We start from the raw sequence: 15836 nt of genomic DNA, 5'->3' as shown, positions 1-15836 counted from the left end.
AACAAGGAATATAAAATTCTGGGTCTTTAGAATTAAATCATTCAGCTATTGGCTAAATGAGCCCTGATGTTTTAGTCTGAACCCTAGCACAGTATTAAATTGTATGCTTGACTCTAACAATGTTCTAAGATATAAGGCCATTTGACTGAAGTCATACTTAAGATAATAAAACTCTTTTGGGTGAGATTCATTTACATGTTTGTTTTCCTTGCCCTGATTCCATTTTTTGTATAGATTTAGTGCTAGTAAGTATCTGAGGCCAGATTTGAACTCATATCTTTCTGACTCCAGTGCTCTACTCACTGCACCCCATAGCTAACCCATCATGAAATATACCAACAGACTTATTTTTCATCTCATGTTCACTAAGAGAAATTTTGTGATATTAAGGTGCATTGGTCAGTGATGTCTTCTTCCTATGCCATGGGGGAAAATGTTAAAAATCTTTTTTTTTCCATTTGAAAATGTGGATCTTCCTATCTCTTGCAAACTACTAACCAAATAGCTAAAACCCTGGAGATAACAATCTCCCTGAGTCTTTTTAACACCTTGACTTTTAACTTGAAGTTTTTTACTGATGTGGTTCATGTGCTTAAAATACAGCCTTTGGGATGAGTGGGCAATGGAACATCCTCCTGTGTGGTTGTAACTGTAATAAGCCATTCGTGATTTGCCACTATACAAGAAAAAAGCTGATGAAAACCCCAATACATTGGAAAAGGCAAATTGCTTGTCTGGAAATTTAATTAAAAAAGGAAATAACCCTCCCCACATAAAGGTTGGAAGTCCCTATCACAATCCTCCTTTCACTCCTCCTCTTCCCTGCCCTGCCCCAGTACAAAAAAGGACTTGCTAGTGAAATCCACACTGATGCATATTGATAGGAAAAAGCAGGCAATCAAAAAGTTCCATAAGCTCCTCGTCTCCAACAAGTAGAGACAAGGGTAATGTAAGGCAGATTGGGTTGTCTCAGTCCCTTTCATCCACTTTCTCACTACTCTGAGAACACCTTTCTGCTTGCAGTAGGAGCTATTAATTTTACATTTCCAATCCTCTTTCTGAACTGATTAAACTCTAAGAAAATACATAATGAAGGCAGGTAACTCCCAGTCACATATTACCATGCGTTTTGCATGTTTCTATTACTTTTGGTGTTCCTTGGCAAATACATAACCTGAATGAAAACCTTAGCTGAAGGTTATCCATTGAAATCCTTTGATATACTGGAATGTCAGACTTTCCTGAACAAACGGTTGACATGAGATTTTGACTCTCAGAAAACTACCATTGCTCTAAAGAAAGTTAACATCATAAAGTGAGACTTGCCTCTGACCAAATGGGAATGATATTGCAGATTAAAGGCTCTTTAAATTATGCGTTTAGTTCAGACTCCTGGGGAGAGAGTATTTGAGACTAAGCAAAGGCAACAGACTTAATCTGTATAAAGTTGTGAAAGCCAAAAAAATGTTTTCAGGAAAACTTTTGCAGACATATAAAGGGCTATCACAATAAATGTATGGGAAATTAGAATGTTGTTATATGTCTTATTCAAGAATTGGAGGGAAAAGGTGAGAAGGAAAATGAACTTTAAAAAAGAAAAGAAAGACATATGTTTCTTGTGGAGTTTTTTTTTTCTTCTTTTTTACATCTGTTTAACATCTGCATAGAATGGAAGGATTGGGAACTTTATTTCTCTCAACATTTAGCTCTATAAAAGCTTTACTTTTATAGATTCTCTAACTTACCAGACAATACAGACACATTCAGTATGGAGTTACTTGGCTATCAAACTTTGTCTAAATTATCCATCCACATGTCACTAAGTATCTGATGTACCATTTTACTAGGTAGAAGTAGGAGGGTTTATTGTAACATTTTTAAAAGTGCTTATTAAGCTAGCTGTGTTTTCCCAAATGACTGTTTATTCCCTTTAAATTTTAACATAGTTTAGTAACATATTTATATAACATGTTTGGATTTTCAAAGTACTTTCAGGTACAACCATGTGAATTTAGCATTGTAAATGTCATCTTTTTTCATTTTAAGGGAATTGAGGTTTAAAGACTTGTTAAAGTTGAAATTGAAATCCAGATCTTTCCTGACTCCAAGTGAAATGCTCTTGCTACTTATAATAGCTATATTATTTATGTAATTCTCTAGTTTTTCAAAACACTTTACAAATACTATTAAATTTGATCCTTGCAACAATCTCATGAGATAAATATATATATATATTAATAAATTTATTTATATGGATGAAGAAACTAAGATAAAGCCACATAACCACTAAATGTCTGAGACTAGTTATGTAATCTAGTCTACCTGACTCCAGATCAAGTACTCTATTCTTTGTGGGTCCTAACTACCATACAATCTTACCCCATTTAATGAAGGAAGCAAGCAAGCAAGCAAGAAAGCATTTATTAAATACCTGTTGAGACCAGAGAGATTATGAATTATTTAAGTTTATATAATAAAATTTCAAGTGCTATACTTATTTTATTTTGATTACTCTGGAAAAAACTGCTAAGTAAAATGTTAAATAGTGTATTTTAGATATAAGTATATAATAAATATTCCCTTCTCCAATCAAACAAGCATTTCTACAAGAGGCATCTTGGTATAATAGAATGAACTGAATATTTAGAGTCAGAAGAGACATTCAAGTCTCATCTCTGATCCTTACTAATTGCATGACTATGGGCAAGTGATAATCTCTCATGTTTACATTTTCCTCTTGTGCATATATCAATGCAGTCTTCAGAAGGAATAGTGATGTTAACCAAGATAGCCTGTGTTGAAAGAGAGGGAGAGAGAGAGAGAGAGAAAGAAAATCTCAACAAAAAAATTACAAGAAAAGACAGAGATGATTACCATTACTCAGACCTAGAAGGATATACAAAAGTCTTGTCATCCAAATGACCTCAAATGGCAAGAAGAATCAGTGTATTGGCATCTTTTCCCTGGTACCCCAAGTCCATGAGTAAATTGGGTCCCACCAGAGGGGAGAATTCCTTGATATATCCCAGAATACGTAGGATAATTTTCCTTAAATTAGAAGTACTTGAGTATGAACTTGTTCTGCAATTGTGGGATTAAGTAAAACCTCTCCTATATCATTAACCTTTTTGCTTGCAGTGTAGCTGAATGTATTTAAGGAGACAAATCAATTTTGTCATCAGGTTAGAATCTGATTCAGTGGGAAAAAATGAGTCATAAACATTATTATTGAAAGAGGTTACCAAATAAAGAAAGAGGATACCAAGGTGAAATTTGTCTGTGATATAAAGAGAAAAGGCCCAAGAGAACACATGAAGCATCTCATATTATTGTCAGAATGAAGTGATGAGTGTAAAATATTTTATTTAAACTATTTTTAAACTATATGCAATGGTGATTTTCAACAATCATTTTTTGCAAGATTTTGAGTTCCCTCCCTTCCTTCTCTTCACCCTCCCCCTTACAGAAAGCAATCTAATATAAGCTATACATGTATAACCATGCTAAACATAGATCCATATTAATCATATTGTGAAAGAAGAATCAAATCAAAAAAGGGCAAAAATAAAGGTAAAAAAACATAAAACATAGTACAACTTATAGAAATTTAAGATAGTAAGCTTTGATCTACATTTAAAATCCAAAATGCAAAACACTTTACAAAAATTACCTTATTTGAACCTTACAACACTCTCATAAGTACTATAAAATAAATAACTCCATTTTCATGAATGACATTTTTCATCACAAGTCTTTTAGAACTGACTTTAATCATTATTCCACTGAAATGAACAAATCTATCATAGTTGATCATTACCCAGTGTAGCTGCAAGTGTGTACTATTAAGCTAGCTATGTTCTTCTGGTTCTGCTCACTTCACTCAACATCAGTTTGTGCAAGTCTTTCAAGGCTATTCTGAACTACCATTTCTCATAATTTTTTATAGAACAAAAGTATTCCATCGCATTCATATGACATAATTTTTCAGCCATTCCCCAATTGACAAGCATTTCCTCCATTTCCAATTCTTTGTCACTACAAAAAGAGCTACTATAAATATTTTTGGACATGTTGGTGTTGAATGTAAAGAATTCTTTAAATCTTTAAGTGCCCTATAAATGGCAGCTTACTATCATTAATATTACATGGGTGATCTTAGGCACTTTACTTAGACTCATTCTAGATGTGTCCTCATTCTAAATTTAAGGACTTTTTTGATCACCAAAATGTTATGACTAGGATCAGATCACTACATCTTTCTCAACTTCAATTTTCATATAAAAAAAAGAGTAATGTAAAAATACTTGTACTGTTTCCCTCACAGAGATATTTTGATTTTTTCAAATCTTCATACAAGATTTATGAGTTTATTAGTATAAGGAGATTCCAATGAGGAACATTCTATACCATTAGAAATTGGTTCATTCTCTGTAATTTATAGTGTTAGAGACTTGTCCAGATCAATGATCCCCAAACTTTTTCTAATAGTACATTTCAATCAGTAAAATGTTTTGAGCATGAATCCTTAATATGTCTATTTTACTTGTAAATTGTATGCATGTATTACTGCACTAATAATTATGTGCATTTTAAACATAACAAATTTAGAAATTAAAAGGACACCTACCTTGCTTTGTTGTTGTAAGGATCAACATAGATAATACATGTAAAGTGCTTTTACAAGTCTGAAAGTGCTATATAAATGCTAGTTGTTTAATGTATTGTTATTATTTGACAACTGCCTTATCCTCCTCCACAGCCTTTCTACTTCAGGGTAAATGCTTCTAGTTTCTTCAATTAATTTGGGGCATTGCTCCAAAGTTCTTTCTAACCTTGCTTGTTGTCCTGTGGTTGCTTTTTTGATCATCAGTGTATTTGCTAAAATGTGGTAATTGGCTGTGAATATAATAGTCCTGTTGTGGTCTGATTGAGCAAGAAAGAAGAACTATCACCTTTTCTTAATGCAGCCTGAGATTACCTTAATGTCCATGGCTTTCTTATTTCACTATTGACTCATAATGAACTATTCCCATTTCAAGATTTTCTTTAAAAGAAATGCTATCTAGCTACACTCCCCCTTCTTTACTTGTAAAGCTTTTGAAAGCAAGTATAGGATCGTGCATTTAATTCAATTCAACAAATATATAAAAACCATTTACTAGAGTCCAGAGGCTTTGTTAAGCATTAGTGATATAATTTAAAAAAAAGAGTTCCTGTCCTCATGGAGTTTATTTTTTCACTGGAAAGATATGTGCAGATAAGTAATGACAGAATAATTTCAAGATAAAAATTTCAACTGGAAGAATCAGGAAAGGAAGGACATAAGAAGTACCTCAGTTGAGACTTACAGGAAGCTAGGGATTGTTCTAGCTTCCTGTCCAGAAGACAAAGATAGTACATTATAGAAATGAGGAAGAATCTATACTAAGACACAGAACTGAGACATGAAAGATGGAATTCAAGAAACAGTAAGTTAAGACTATTGAGTAGATGTAGAGTGCATTAAGTGAACTGTACAATAGAAAAGCCAAAATAACATATTTCATTCATTTCCTCTTTTATTTGCTAAAATAAATGAAAAGCCTGGGGTGACACAGGTGCAAACAGACCTGGTTTGTTTTTTTTTTTTTTTTTGGCTAACCTCCATTGAGCCATTGTGGCTTACTACCTTGCTCTTATTATATATTATTACTTATCTCTTATTAAATTTCATCTCCTTAGACTGAGTCTAATAGTATTATCTTTCTGAAATGTATTGGATCCAATTCTATCATCCAGTATGTTAGCTATCCATCTCATCTTTTTGCCATCAGGAAATCTGATAAGCATGACATCTATGTTTATGTGCAAGTCATTGATAAAATTGTAAACAGCCCAAGGCTATTTACCTAAGTACAAATTCCTCCCCCAATACCCACCCACCCCCATACACACACAGGAGCCCCTTTCAAAATTGACATTGAACCATCATTGACTACTTCATTCAACTGAAGTCTGAATTCACCTTATTATACTATTGCCTTGCCCATATCTTTCCATCTTTTCCACTAGAATAGCATTAGTGACTTTGCCAAAAGCCTGCTAAAATCATATAAACTACATATGAACATTTCCTTGAGGAACCTGTGAAAAGTGGAATGTGATTTGTCTGGAATAACCTACTCTTTTCTTTAAAGGAAAAATGTAAATCTATTCATTTATTAAATGTTATTCACCACAATTTGCAATAAAGGAAACAAAATAGAGTATAACTTTCTAATGACTGCAAAGTTGATATTTTTTTGCATAACCTCCATTGAGCCAAGTGATTCAAATAGTCAAAAAGCTGGTCCTATGTGTTGAAGGGATGAATTGGGATAAAGAAAGAAAAACATGCTTGTTAAGAGTATAGAAGTTTACATAACATGCTTCCTACATAACATTTGCTTCCTCATTTATATTCATAGTACACAATCTTCCTCCACCCCTCCCAATATTTGTCCTTTGGGTGGATTATTTAAGTTTCAGTGGATGGAGATATTACTTTATGATTAAGAGAGGACACTTTGTTAATAAAATAAGATCGTATATCCCTACTGTCTGAAGCAGGAAATCCAAGATTTTCTCTTGGAAAATCAAAGTCAAAATTTCTATTTTAACATTTTAAGCAAATGGTATACCAAGTTTTAGCAGCATTTACCCACATACATTTCTAACCTATGTTTGGGCAACATCAATGATTGAGAGTTGGACAAGTGGGGAAGTGCAAACAAGCATGGCCACCCTTCCACAAGTCCTGGGAGATGGAGATCTTGCCTACCAAGATCTGACCAGTAAGGTTTTGGGGAGAGGATCCTTTTGGATAAGTGTGAAGTTGTCTACTGTGCACATTTGGAGACAACTTTGCATCCACAAGGAAGACGCTAACTACCATGTAATAGGCCCCATGACCTGCAATTTGCCAACAAACTCTTATTCTTTTACTTGCTGTCATCTGACTCACTGTCAGATAAAGACTTTCTCTTGCCCCCATCTTTTTCTTTACCAGTCTTCTGAGAATTCAGAAATGTTTCAATCAGTTCTGGACAATCTATGTTTTCCTTCATATTTCTACATATTGTCTGCATCTGTAACTTCTTTCCACTTTTAATAAATATCCCACTTTCCTGTTCAGCCCTTGCTGGTCCAATACCTTCTCCACTTCAAACTTCTCAGCTCTACTTCCTCCACTTTCTTACTCTTGCCATATGGCAAATTTCTTTATAAGCTTTGGCAATGTAGTTTTAGAGGCCATTTTAAAATTTCAGACTTGAAGAGCTTGCACTCAAAAAGTGAATGCCAATTAAAAGGAAGTTTACATGAGAGAAAAAGCTAATTGAATAGAAATTTTAAAATATGGAACTCTTCACAAATTTGCATATCATCCTTGCAAAGAAACCAGTGTCATCTGTATCATTCCAATGTTAGTTTATGTGATGCTGAAAGGAACACTGAAATGACCTAATCTTAATGAATTCATCTTAACTGTGATCACTGCTTCCTTTTCTGGACACTTGTTATCCATATCTTCAACAATATATTCTACAATTTTGTCAGGCATCAAGAACAAGCTCTTTGGCCTATGTTCTATGGACTGTTCTCTTTCCTTTTTTAAAAATAACATTTTTTTCTACAACTCGGCAGCATGTTTCCTGTTTTTCATGATATTTAAAAAATAATTCATGACTCAGCATTCACATACCAATGCTCAAGAACATTTATCTGTCCAAGTAACTTAAACACATCAAAGGTCCTCTCTTACTGATTCCCTATTTATCTTGAGTATCAACATCCTATTAGTCATTAAGAATGACATATGGAGTGCTATAAGATAGGGAGTTATTCCTAATTAAAGATTTAAGTATCAAACGATGAGTAAGATAGAGAACAGATTAAAACAGGGGAAAGGAACCACTTATAGGTACCATTTAGAATGAAGATTGTGAATTGTGGTTGGGTTGGCAGTTGGGCAGAATTAATATAGTAAGATAATATAGTATAATATAATATAGTAAATATAGTAATATAATATAGTAAATATAGTAATACTATCAGGATCTGACACGTATAGAGAGTGTTGCAAAATATTTGGGGGGAGGGAATGATAATTGCATAATTATCAGCCTAACTAGTTTTTATAAAGTACTTTAAAGTTTGCTAAGCATTTTTCATATTATTTCATTTGATCCTCACAAAAATCCTGTGAAGTAGGAGCTATTATCATCATCCTTATTTTACAGTTGAGAAACTGATGTTGCAAGGTAAAGTGTCTTTCCCAGAGTCACATAGCTATTATGTACCTGAGGCAGGATTCAAATACATATCTACCAAAATTCAAATCCAATTTTCTATCTACTGACTCTAGAGTAAACATTCCCTGATTCTGTCCTCAACTATCTCTTTCTGTCTCTGTCTCTGTCTCTGCCTCTGTCTCTCTCTCTGTCTCTCCATCTCTCTGTCTCTTTGTCTCTGTCTGTCTGTCTGTCTGTCTCTCTCTCTCTGTCTCTCTCTGTCTCACTCTGTGTCTCTGTTTCTGTCTGTCTGTCTGCAACATAGCAATAACAACATAAGATGCTTCTTGGTTAATGGATGCCTAGTTTCAAGATCTTCCTCTTCTCTAATGGATTGTGTCTGGTCTAAGCCAGTCTATTGCTTGACCTAACACCACTCTGTTTTAAACTATATTATCTCTAGCTGAATGAGCATGGTATCCTGACCAAGAGACAGGAGGAAATATATGCCAGGCAAGCAAAACCATTTTCACTTTTGAATGAACATAGATCAGAACACTGGACTCAAAGGACTAGGAATAGCAGCCCTCAGTGTACCCTCTCTATCCCCCAATACCCTGAATTCTGGCCCTAACTCCACTCTGGCCCAAGTAAATCTTACTGAAAGGAAAAATGCCTTTGGAAAAAAGAACCATCTTCTTTGCAACCACCTGCAGCAACTGCTGATCAGTTGCCACCAATAGGTAAGTCCAAGAGGTCTGGAAATGCTAGTCTTCCCTAGACCACCAACCCCATTCCTAACACTGTCACTATACCTATCATCCTAGGTATCAATAATTATGTAATTATTGACCTGAAAACCACTTTTTGAGGTTCCAAAGTTCCAATCTCCTCAAGAATAAGTAAGTTCTCACCATCTAAAACCTTAGCATTGTCAAATGGTTCAAAATCAGAAGTAGATATGATTTTATCAGAGAAAGTGATATTAAATAAGAAGCATTATCATCTGGTTTACCACTAAGTCTAAGGGCTGTTGAGACCTTTTTGACTTGTAGTTCAAACTTCTTTCATGGTTTAACTCATCATTGAATTGTGACTCCCTGGAGATCAGTCCTTTTATGCTTTGTATTTTTGTATTCCAAGAAACCAACAAAATATTAAATAGCATCTTTATTGTCATTTTCAGGCATGCCTGACTCTTTTTGACCCTATCTGGGGTTTTCTTGCCAAAAATACTAGAGAGGTCTGTCATTTCCTTCTCCAGTTCATTTTATAGATGAGAAAAATAGGGTTAAATAATTCGTCAAGGGTCTTACAGTCAGTAAAGTATCTATCATTTGCAACATAGGACAGCTAGGTGATGTATGAAGTACTTGGCCTGGACTTATAGAGACTCATCTTCCCAAGTTCAAATCTATCCTCAAATACAAAGAGTTAGACACTACTGAAACATTTTAAAAACGATAAGCACTTATATTTTTCATTTATTTATTCACCCATTCATCCATTCATTCATTTTTGCTTTCTGATTTGCTTTTGACTGATTGTACCATCTTGGTTTTTACCATCATTATTCTACATGTTCCTTATACTGACTTGATCAGAAAACATAGCTCTCACTTTTTGTCTTATGTATAGGCAACTGTTGTGAAAAAAAATCTCCTTTACTTGAAATTCCCCAAAATTTAATAATCAAGATATTAATATGTAATCTCCAAGTGTACATTATTAAAATATAAACATGTAAACATATTAAAATATAAATATAGAAGCATTCCACTTCACTTGCATTAATTTATCACATTAACTAGTTTTGTCTATCATAGACATAGTTAAAATAAAAGGTCAGAAACATAGCATCCTTATAAATAATGTAAACATCACCACTATCATCCTCATATTAATAAAACACTGAATATATATTATCTTACTTAAACATCACAATAACCCCCAAGAAGACAGCATTATTATTATTCTCATTTTATAGATGAGGAAATTGAAGAAGAGAGGGGTGGTAACTTTCCCAGCACCATACAACCAGTAAGTATCAGAGGTCACATTTGAACTCTTGGTTTTCTTGAGGTTTGGGTATGGGGATCTATCCACTCTACCACTTTCTAAAGTTAGAATGAAGCACTAGGATGCCTGAATATAGGTGTATGTGAAGAGACTCACAAGGCTGTGGTGTTCAAAAATAAAAATCACTCATTTTACAATTTTAGTTCATATTGCCTAAAATCACATCCAAAATATCTATTGAAAAGAATAGAATAGGGGCGACTAGGTGGCACAGTGGATAGAATACCAGCCCTGGAGTCAGGAGGACATGAGTTCAAATCTGGCCTCAGACACATAATAATTATCTAGCTGTGAGGCCTTGGGCAAGCCACTTAACCTCATTGCCTTGCAAAAAAAAAACCTAAAAAAAGAATAGAATGAATAATAAATAAATCCCTTTTGAGAGACTTAGAAACATAAGATACAAAATTTTTAAAATCATCTGACGGTTTTCAGTAGAAATTAAATTCCTTTGAGAGTAAGAAACTGTTTGATTTTTTTTCTTTGCATGTCCAACACCTAATATAGTATCTAGCTTAGAGCTTAATAAATGCTCATGGGGACAACATAAGTTATAGTAAAAAATTAGTGAATATTTCATTTTCCTACAGATTTCAATTACATGGATTACTTCTATTTAGTTCAAATTAATCTGAAAGATGTCAAATCTCCCTTTTGCTACTATGCCATCAAAATATAATCAAGGACTAAAGAGTGATTGCCTATGTGGTTGCATGTAGGCTAAGATCCCTGAAGAGACTGGAGATGTAGGTTCCAGAAAAGAACAAAGGATATTTAGACCTAGATGAGTGATCATTTAAGAGAGATGTGAGAGATGTCTTCAAGTATTGGATGATCTGTCAGGCAAAAGAGGAATGAGACTAGTTCCATTAGTCTCCAGAGGATTAAAAATAGGAGCAATGGATCAAAGTGCAGGAGCAGAATTAAGGTTGATATAAGGAAAACTTTTTAACAGTTAGAACTGTCTAAAATGGAATGGGCTGCCTCCAGAGAAAATGGATTTCCCCTCATAGGAGGTCTTCAAGTGAATACTGGATGGCCACTTATCAGGATGTTATAGAGAATATTTTTGTTAAAGTATGGATTGAACTGAAGACTTCAGAAGTCTTTTCTAACCTTGAGGCTCTAATATTCCCCTGATTGTTGAAATACCAGTCAAGACAATTTAATGAGACTAGTTCAATAAGAACTGAGTCAGCACTGTCTAATTTGACTTTTTTCATATTGTAATGATTACTGATTCTGTGAAAAGATGAAGCATTGTCACAAAGGAGGAAAAGGAATTGGTCACAGCAAAATATACTAGCTCAAATAAAAATAAATATCAAGAAAAAGGTAAAAGTGAAATCTCTACTCTTTCCAACCTATCAAAGGAAACACTATAGAGCTGAATGAAAAGAAAAACTGTGCTTTGTTCTATCTAACTAAAGGTGGGAGAGGAGAAGTTGGTGGGCAAGAGAGTTACGCATGTGGCAAAGATTAGCAGGTAGGCTTCTCAGCTAGGGTCTTATCAACACAGCAGAATCACATTCAAATAGCTAAATACAAAGTCGGAGGGAGGTCTACAGAGGAAATAGTTTCATAACCTTGGACCTAAAGATACTAGGACCCTAACCTTGCTTTTCTTTCTTCACTTATTTCTACAGCGCCCTTCAAAAACCTTGCTTTCTTTCATATCCTGCTTTCAGAATATTCCCCAGTCACCAGTTTGCTCTGTGGCTTCACAACAGACCTCCTGGCAAGTGTGGTCCAAGGTATTTTTCTGAATGAGCAGTGGTATCGGGGAGTATCAGAGAAATGAAATCCCAGAAACTTTGTTCTTCAGTAATAATAAGAAGGATAGGGGCAGCTAGGTGGCAAAGTGGATAGAGCATGGAGTCAGGAGTACCTGAGTTCAAATCCAGCCTCAGACACATAATAATTGCCTAGCCATGTGGCCTTGGGTAAGCCACTTAACCCCATTGCCTTAAAAATAAAAAAAAAAAAGAAGGATAAAATCCCCAAACCAGCAGGTCCCACAGCAAAAAGATAACAATCAGAAAGCAAAGTCAGATTTTTTTCAAGCTACAAATCAAGAGCAAGACACTGAAAATGAAGAGTGTCATTTGCAAAGATTTTAATTCACTTCACTCAAAAGTCATGTCATATAGTGACATGCTGGCCATGCCCCACCCTAAAACATTTGATGGTAATCAAATAATATGGTGAGATATCATTTCTTTTCCTTAGATAAAATAAAATGTCCTGGAAGCACTCAAGATGCCTACAAAAGTTGTTTCCTCAAGAAAAGAAAAGCCAAAGCAAGGAGAAAATTTGTTCCTTGCTTGGGCCCAAAACATAAATTTAAGAACTAGAAAAAGCAGATAGTATACTATAGCATTAAAACTTCAGTTCATACTTTGTATGTGAAGTTATTGACTTCCTATCATGAATCTGGATCTGTGTTGTATTGGACATTCTTCATTTCGATTATGTAAATATGATAACCTTGGTTTTTTGATCCATTGAACAATATCAAGGACAGTATCAAGGATTTACTGTCATGGATGTAAGTACCATTAAGAGCCCATTAAGTATAAGAAATTCACTGCTAACCATATTTGTGGGTTTTTTAAGTAAATAGTATCAGGGCCCTAAAAGAAGAGGTAGACATCCAGATGAACTCCTTTAAATGATTCTTTTCAAATATTTCTGGAGTAGACATGTTTCATAGCATCCTTGTTTTTTATTTGAGGAAAGATAGTTCAACAAAAGTAAAATGACTTGCCCAATGTTATCCAACAGACATAGCCAGGTCTAGTGATCTTTTTTTTTTAGATTTTTTTTTTTGCAAGGCAATGAGGTTAAGTGGCTTGCCCAAGGCCACATGGCTAGGTAATTATTAAGTGTCTGAGGCCAGATTTGAACCCAGGTACTCCTGACTCCAGGGCCGGTGCTCTATCCACTGCGCCACCTAGCTGCCCCTCTAATGATCTTTTCATGACACTTTACTGCCTTATTACACTTCAAGTTCATGATTTAAGAACAGAGGTCCTTTAGGGAAGCAGACTGGCTCAGGAGTAGCTATGGGACCTGAAGACATAGGGAATAGAGTCATATTAGGGTCTCTTTTAGCAGGGAACAAAGTTTCTCTTTGCCTCAAGTTTTTTTTTTTTCTTTAGGAGACTGCTCTTCTTACAAGTGTGTTGAATACTTCCAGGGTATCTACATAATTACTTTTCTGTATGCTGAACTAGTTAGGTAGATATTCAATGCCTTCTTTCTCCTCCATTGCCATGATGAAATTATACAGGTTTTTCTCACCCTCTTAGCTAAAGACCTGATTTCAAACTTTACCAAGAAAATTGAGACCATTCACCATGAGCTCCTTCTTTTATCCTTTCTCATCTCACAAACGCTTAACCTATCTCCCCCCTCTCCTCCTTTACTCCAATCTCTAATGAAGAGGTAGCCTTTTTCATCACTTAAACCAATGCCCCTTACTTTTGTCCTTGAACCCTTCCTTTTCCATATTCTCCACCAGATTATCTCCCTTCTATCTAATTTTCAGTCTCTCCCTATTTACTGATTTCTTTTTTCCTGTCCATATATATGACCTGACTCTCCCCTATCTTGAAAACTTCGATATATACAGCCATCCCTGGGATCTATTTTTCTCTATCCCTTCTCCTCCTCTCATGAAATTCCTTAAAAAGTTGACATTTGTTCTCTTCAGTGCTTGGTTTCATATTCTCTTCGAACTATACTTAATACAAAGTGTGTTCTAAGCTCCTCATTCAACTTAAACAGCTCTACAAGGTTGCTGATGCAAATTTAGAAATTGAGGGGATGTCCATCAATTGGAGAATGGCTGAACAAGTTATGGTTTATGAATGTTGTAGTGTATTATTGTTCTATAAGAAATCATGGATGGTTGAATTTTAGAGAAACTTGGAAAGAATTACATGAATGATGCTAAGCAAAGGGACAAGAACCAAGAGAACATTGAACATCTTTTTAATATATGACCAACTATGATGGATGCAGCTACTCTTAGCTGTTCAGCAATCTAGGACAACCCTGGGAGAGTTAGTATGGATAACAACATTCACATTCAAAGGAAAATAAAACCACAGTATCTGAATGGATATTATTTTCACTTTTTAAAAACTTCTCTTACACTTTTCCTTCCCATTCCATAGTTTTATTTCTTTTTCCCTTAGTTCCAATTCCTCATACACAAAAACAAATGTGGTAAAAACAAATGAAAATTTGTTACACTGATCAACTCTGGGGGGTAAGGGAGGGTGATTGAAAAATGTGTAGCTTATAGGTATGCACATGGATGAATGTTGAATAACTTTCATAGCATGTAATTGAAAAAATAAAATATAGCATAAAATAAATAAATTGCAAATCTAATGATCTATTCTTCTGTTCTTCAATGTACTATTTGACTCTGTTGATCTCTCTTTATCCCTGGATACTCTCTCCTCTCTGCTTTTGTGACACTGTTACCTTTTGGCTTTTTCCTTTATCTGAGGACTCATTTCTTGTCTTGATCATCATCCATGAGATTCCAACATATCCTAAGGTTCTGTCTTAGTCTCTTCATTCCTCTACTCTCTCATTTGGTAATAACATCAATTCTCATTTATTTAATTAGAATTTATATTCAAATGATTCTCAGATCTATATAATTCAGTCTAATTATTTCATCTGAGTGCTAGATTTGAAATCTTGGTGTCATCTGTGATTCCTTACTCTCACTCACCCCACCATATTCAATTAAATGCCAAATGATGTCAGTTTTGCCACAACATTATCAATTTCATATGTTCCCTTCTTTCTAATAATTTAACCAGAATCCTATGTTGGACCTTCATCACCTCTTGCTTCTACTATTGTTCCAGTTTCATAACTGGTTTCCTTTCTTCCATGTTAATCCATCTTTACAGAAACAAAATGTGATTTTTCCTAAAGCCCAGGTCTCACCATATTACTCCCTTTGATCAATAAACCTCAAACATTCTCTTAGTTTTAAATACAAATGTACACTTTCATTTTGTTATTTAAAGCACACAGCATTCTAGCTACATCCCAGCTTTCCAGCTTTATTATTTTTATTATATTACTACCTGCTAGACACTCTATAATCTAGTCGCACTGGTATTCTTGCTATTATTCATTAACCACTTTGCTCATTAACCATTTGCCCTGACTATTCCCCAATCCCTAGGATGTGCTTACTTCTTACCTTTGACTCTTGGAATCCCTATTGTCCTTCAAGATTCAGCTCAATCTTGAGCTTATTCTACATGAGGAATGTCTTATCTACTACTCCCTCTCCCTTATGCTTTCTCACCAAGGATAGCTTATTTTTTTAATGTACCTAACTTATATACTTGTTATATTCCCCATCCACCAATAGAATGTAAATTCCTTTAAGATAGGAGTTATCTTTATATCATTGCTACCAAATACCTGAAATATAGTAAATATTCAATAAATATTTGTTAGTTAACTGAT

General features: G+C 34.6%; 2 long non-coding RNA genes and 1 other non-coding gene across 3 annotated transcripts in view; all 3 read right to left on the bottom strand.

Moving 5' to 3' along the window:
- The window catches only part of LOC141520038 (uncharacterized), a 623376-nt gene that overhangs the window by 262809 nt on the left and 344731 nt on the right, over window positions 1–15836 (bottom strand). The window lies entirely within an intron of this gene.
- LOC141520036 (uncharacterized) overlaps window positions 1–15836 on the bottom strand; it is a 96746-nt gene that overhangs the window by 65775 nt on the left and 15135 nt on the right. The gene's annotated exons all lie outside the window — the stretch shown is intronic.
- LOC141523177 (U6 spliceosomal RNA) lies at window positions 7369–7470 on the bottom strand. The gene has a single exon (XR_012478370.1). It is a non-coding gene; the product is annotated as a U6 spliceosomal RNA (small nuclear RNA).

Source organism: Macrotis lagotis, chromosome 4 (assembly GCF_037893015.1).
Source record: "Macrotis lagotis isolate mMagLag1 chromosome 4, bilby.v1.9.chrom.fasta, whole genome shotgun sequence".
In the NCBI taxonomy this organism is placed as follows: Eukaryota; Metazoa; Chordata; class Mammalia; order Peramelemorphia; family Peramelidae; genus Macrotis; species Macrotis lagotis.
This window is presented reverse-complemented; position numbering and strand designations above follow the sequence as displayed.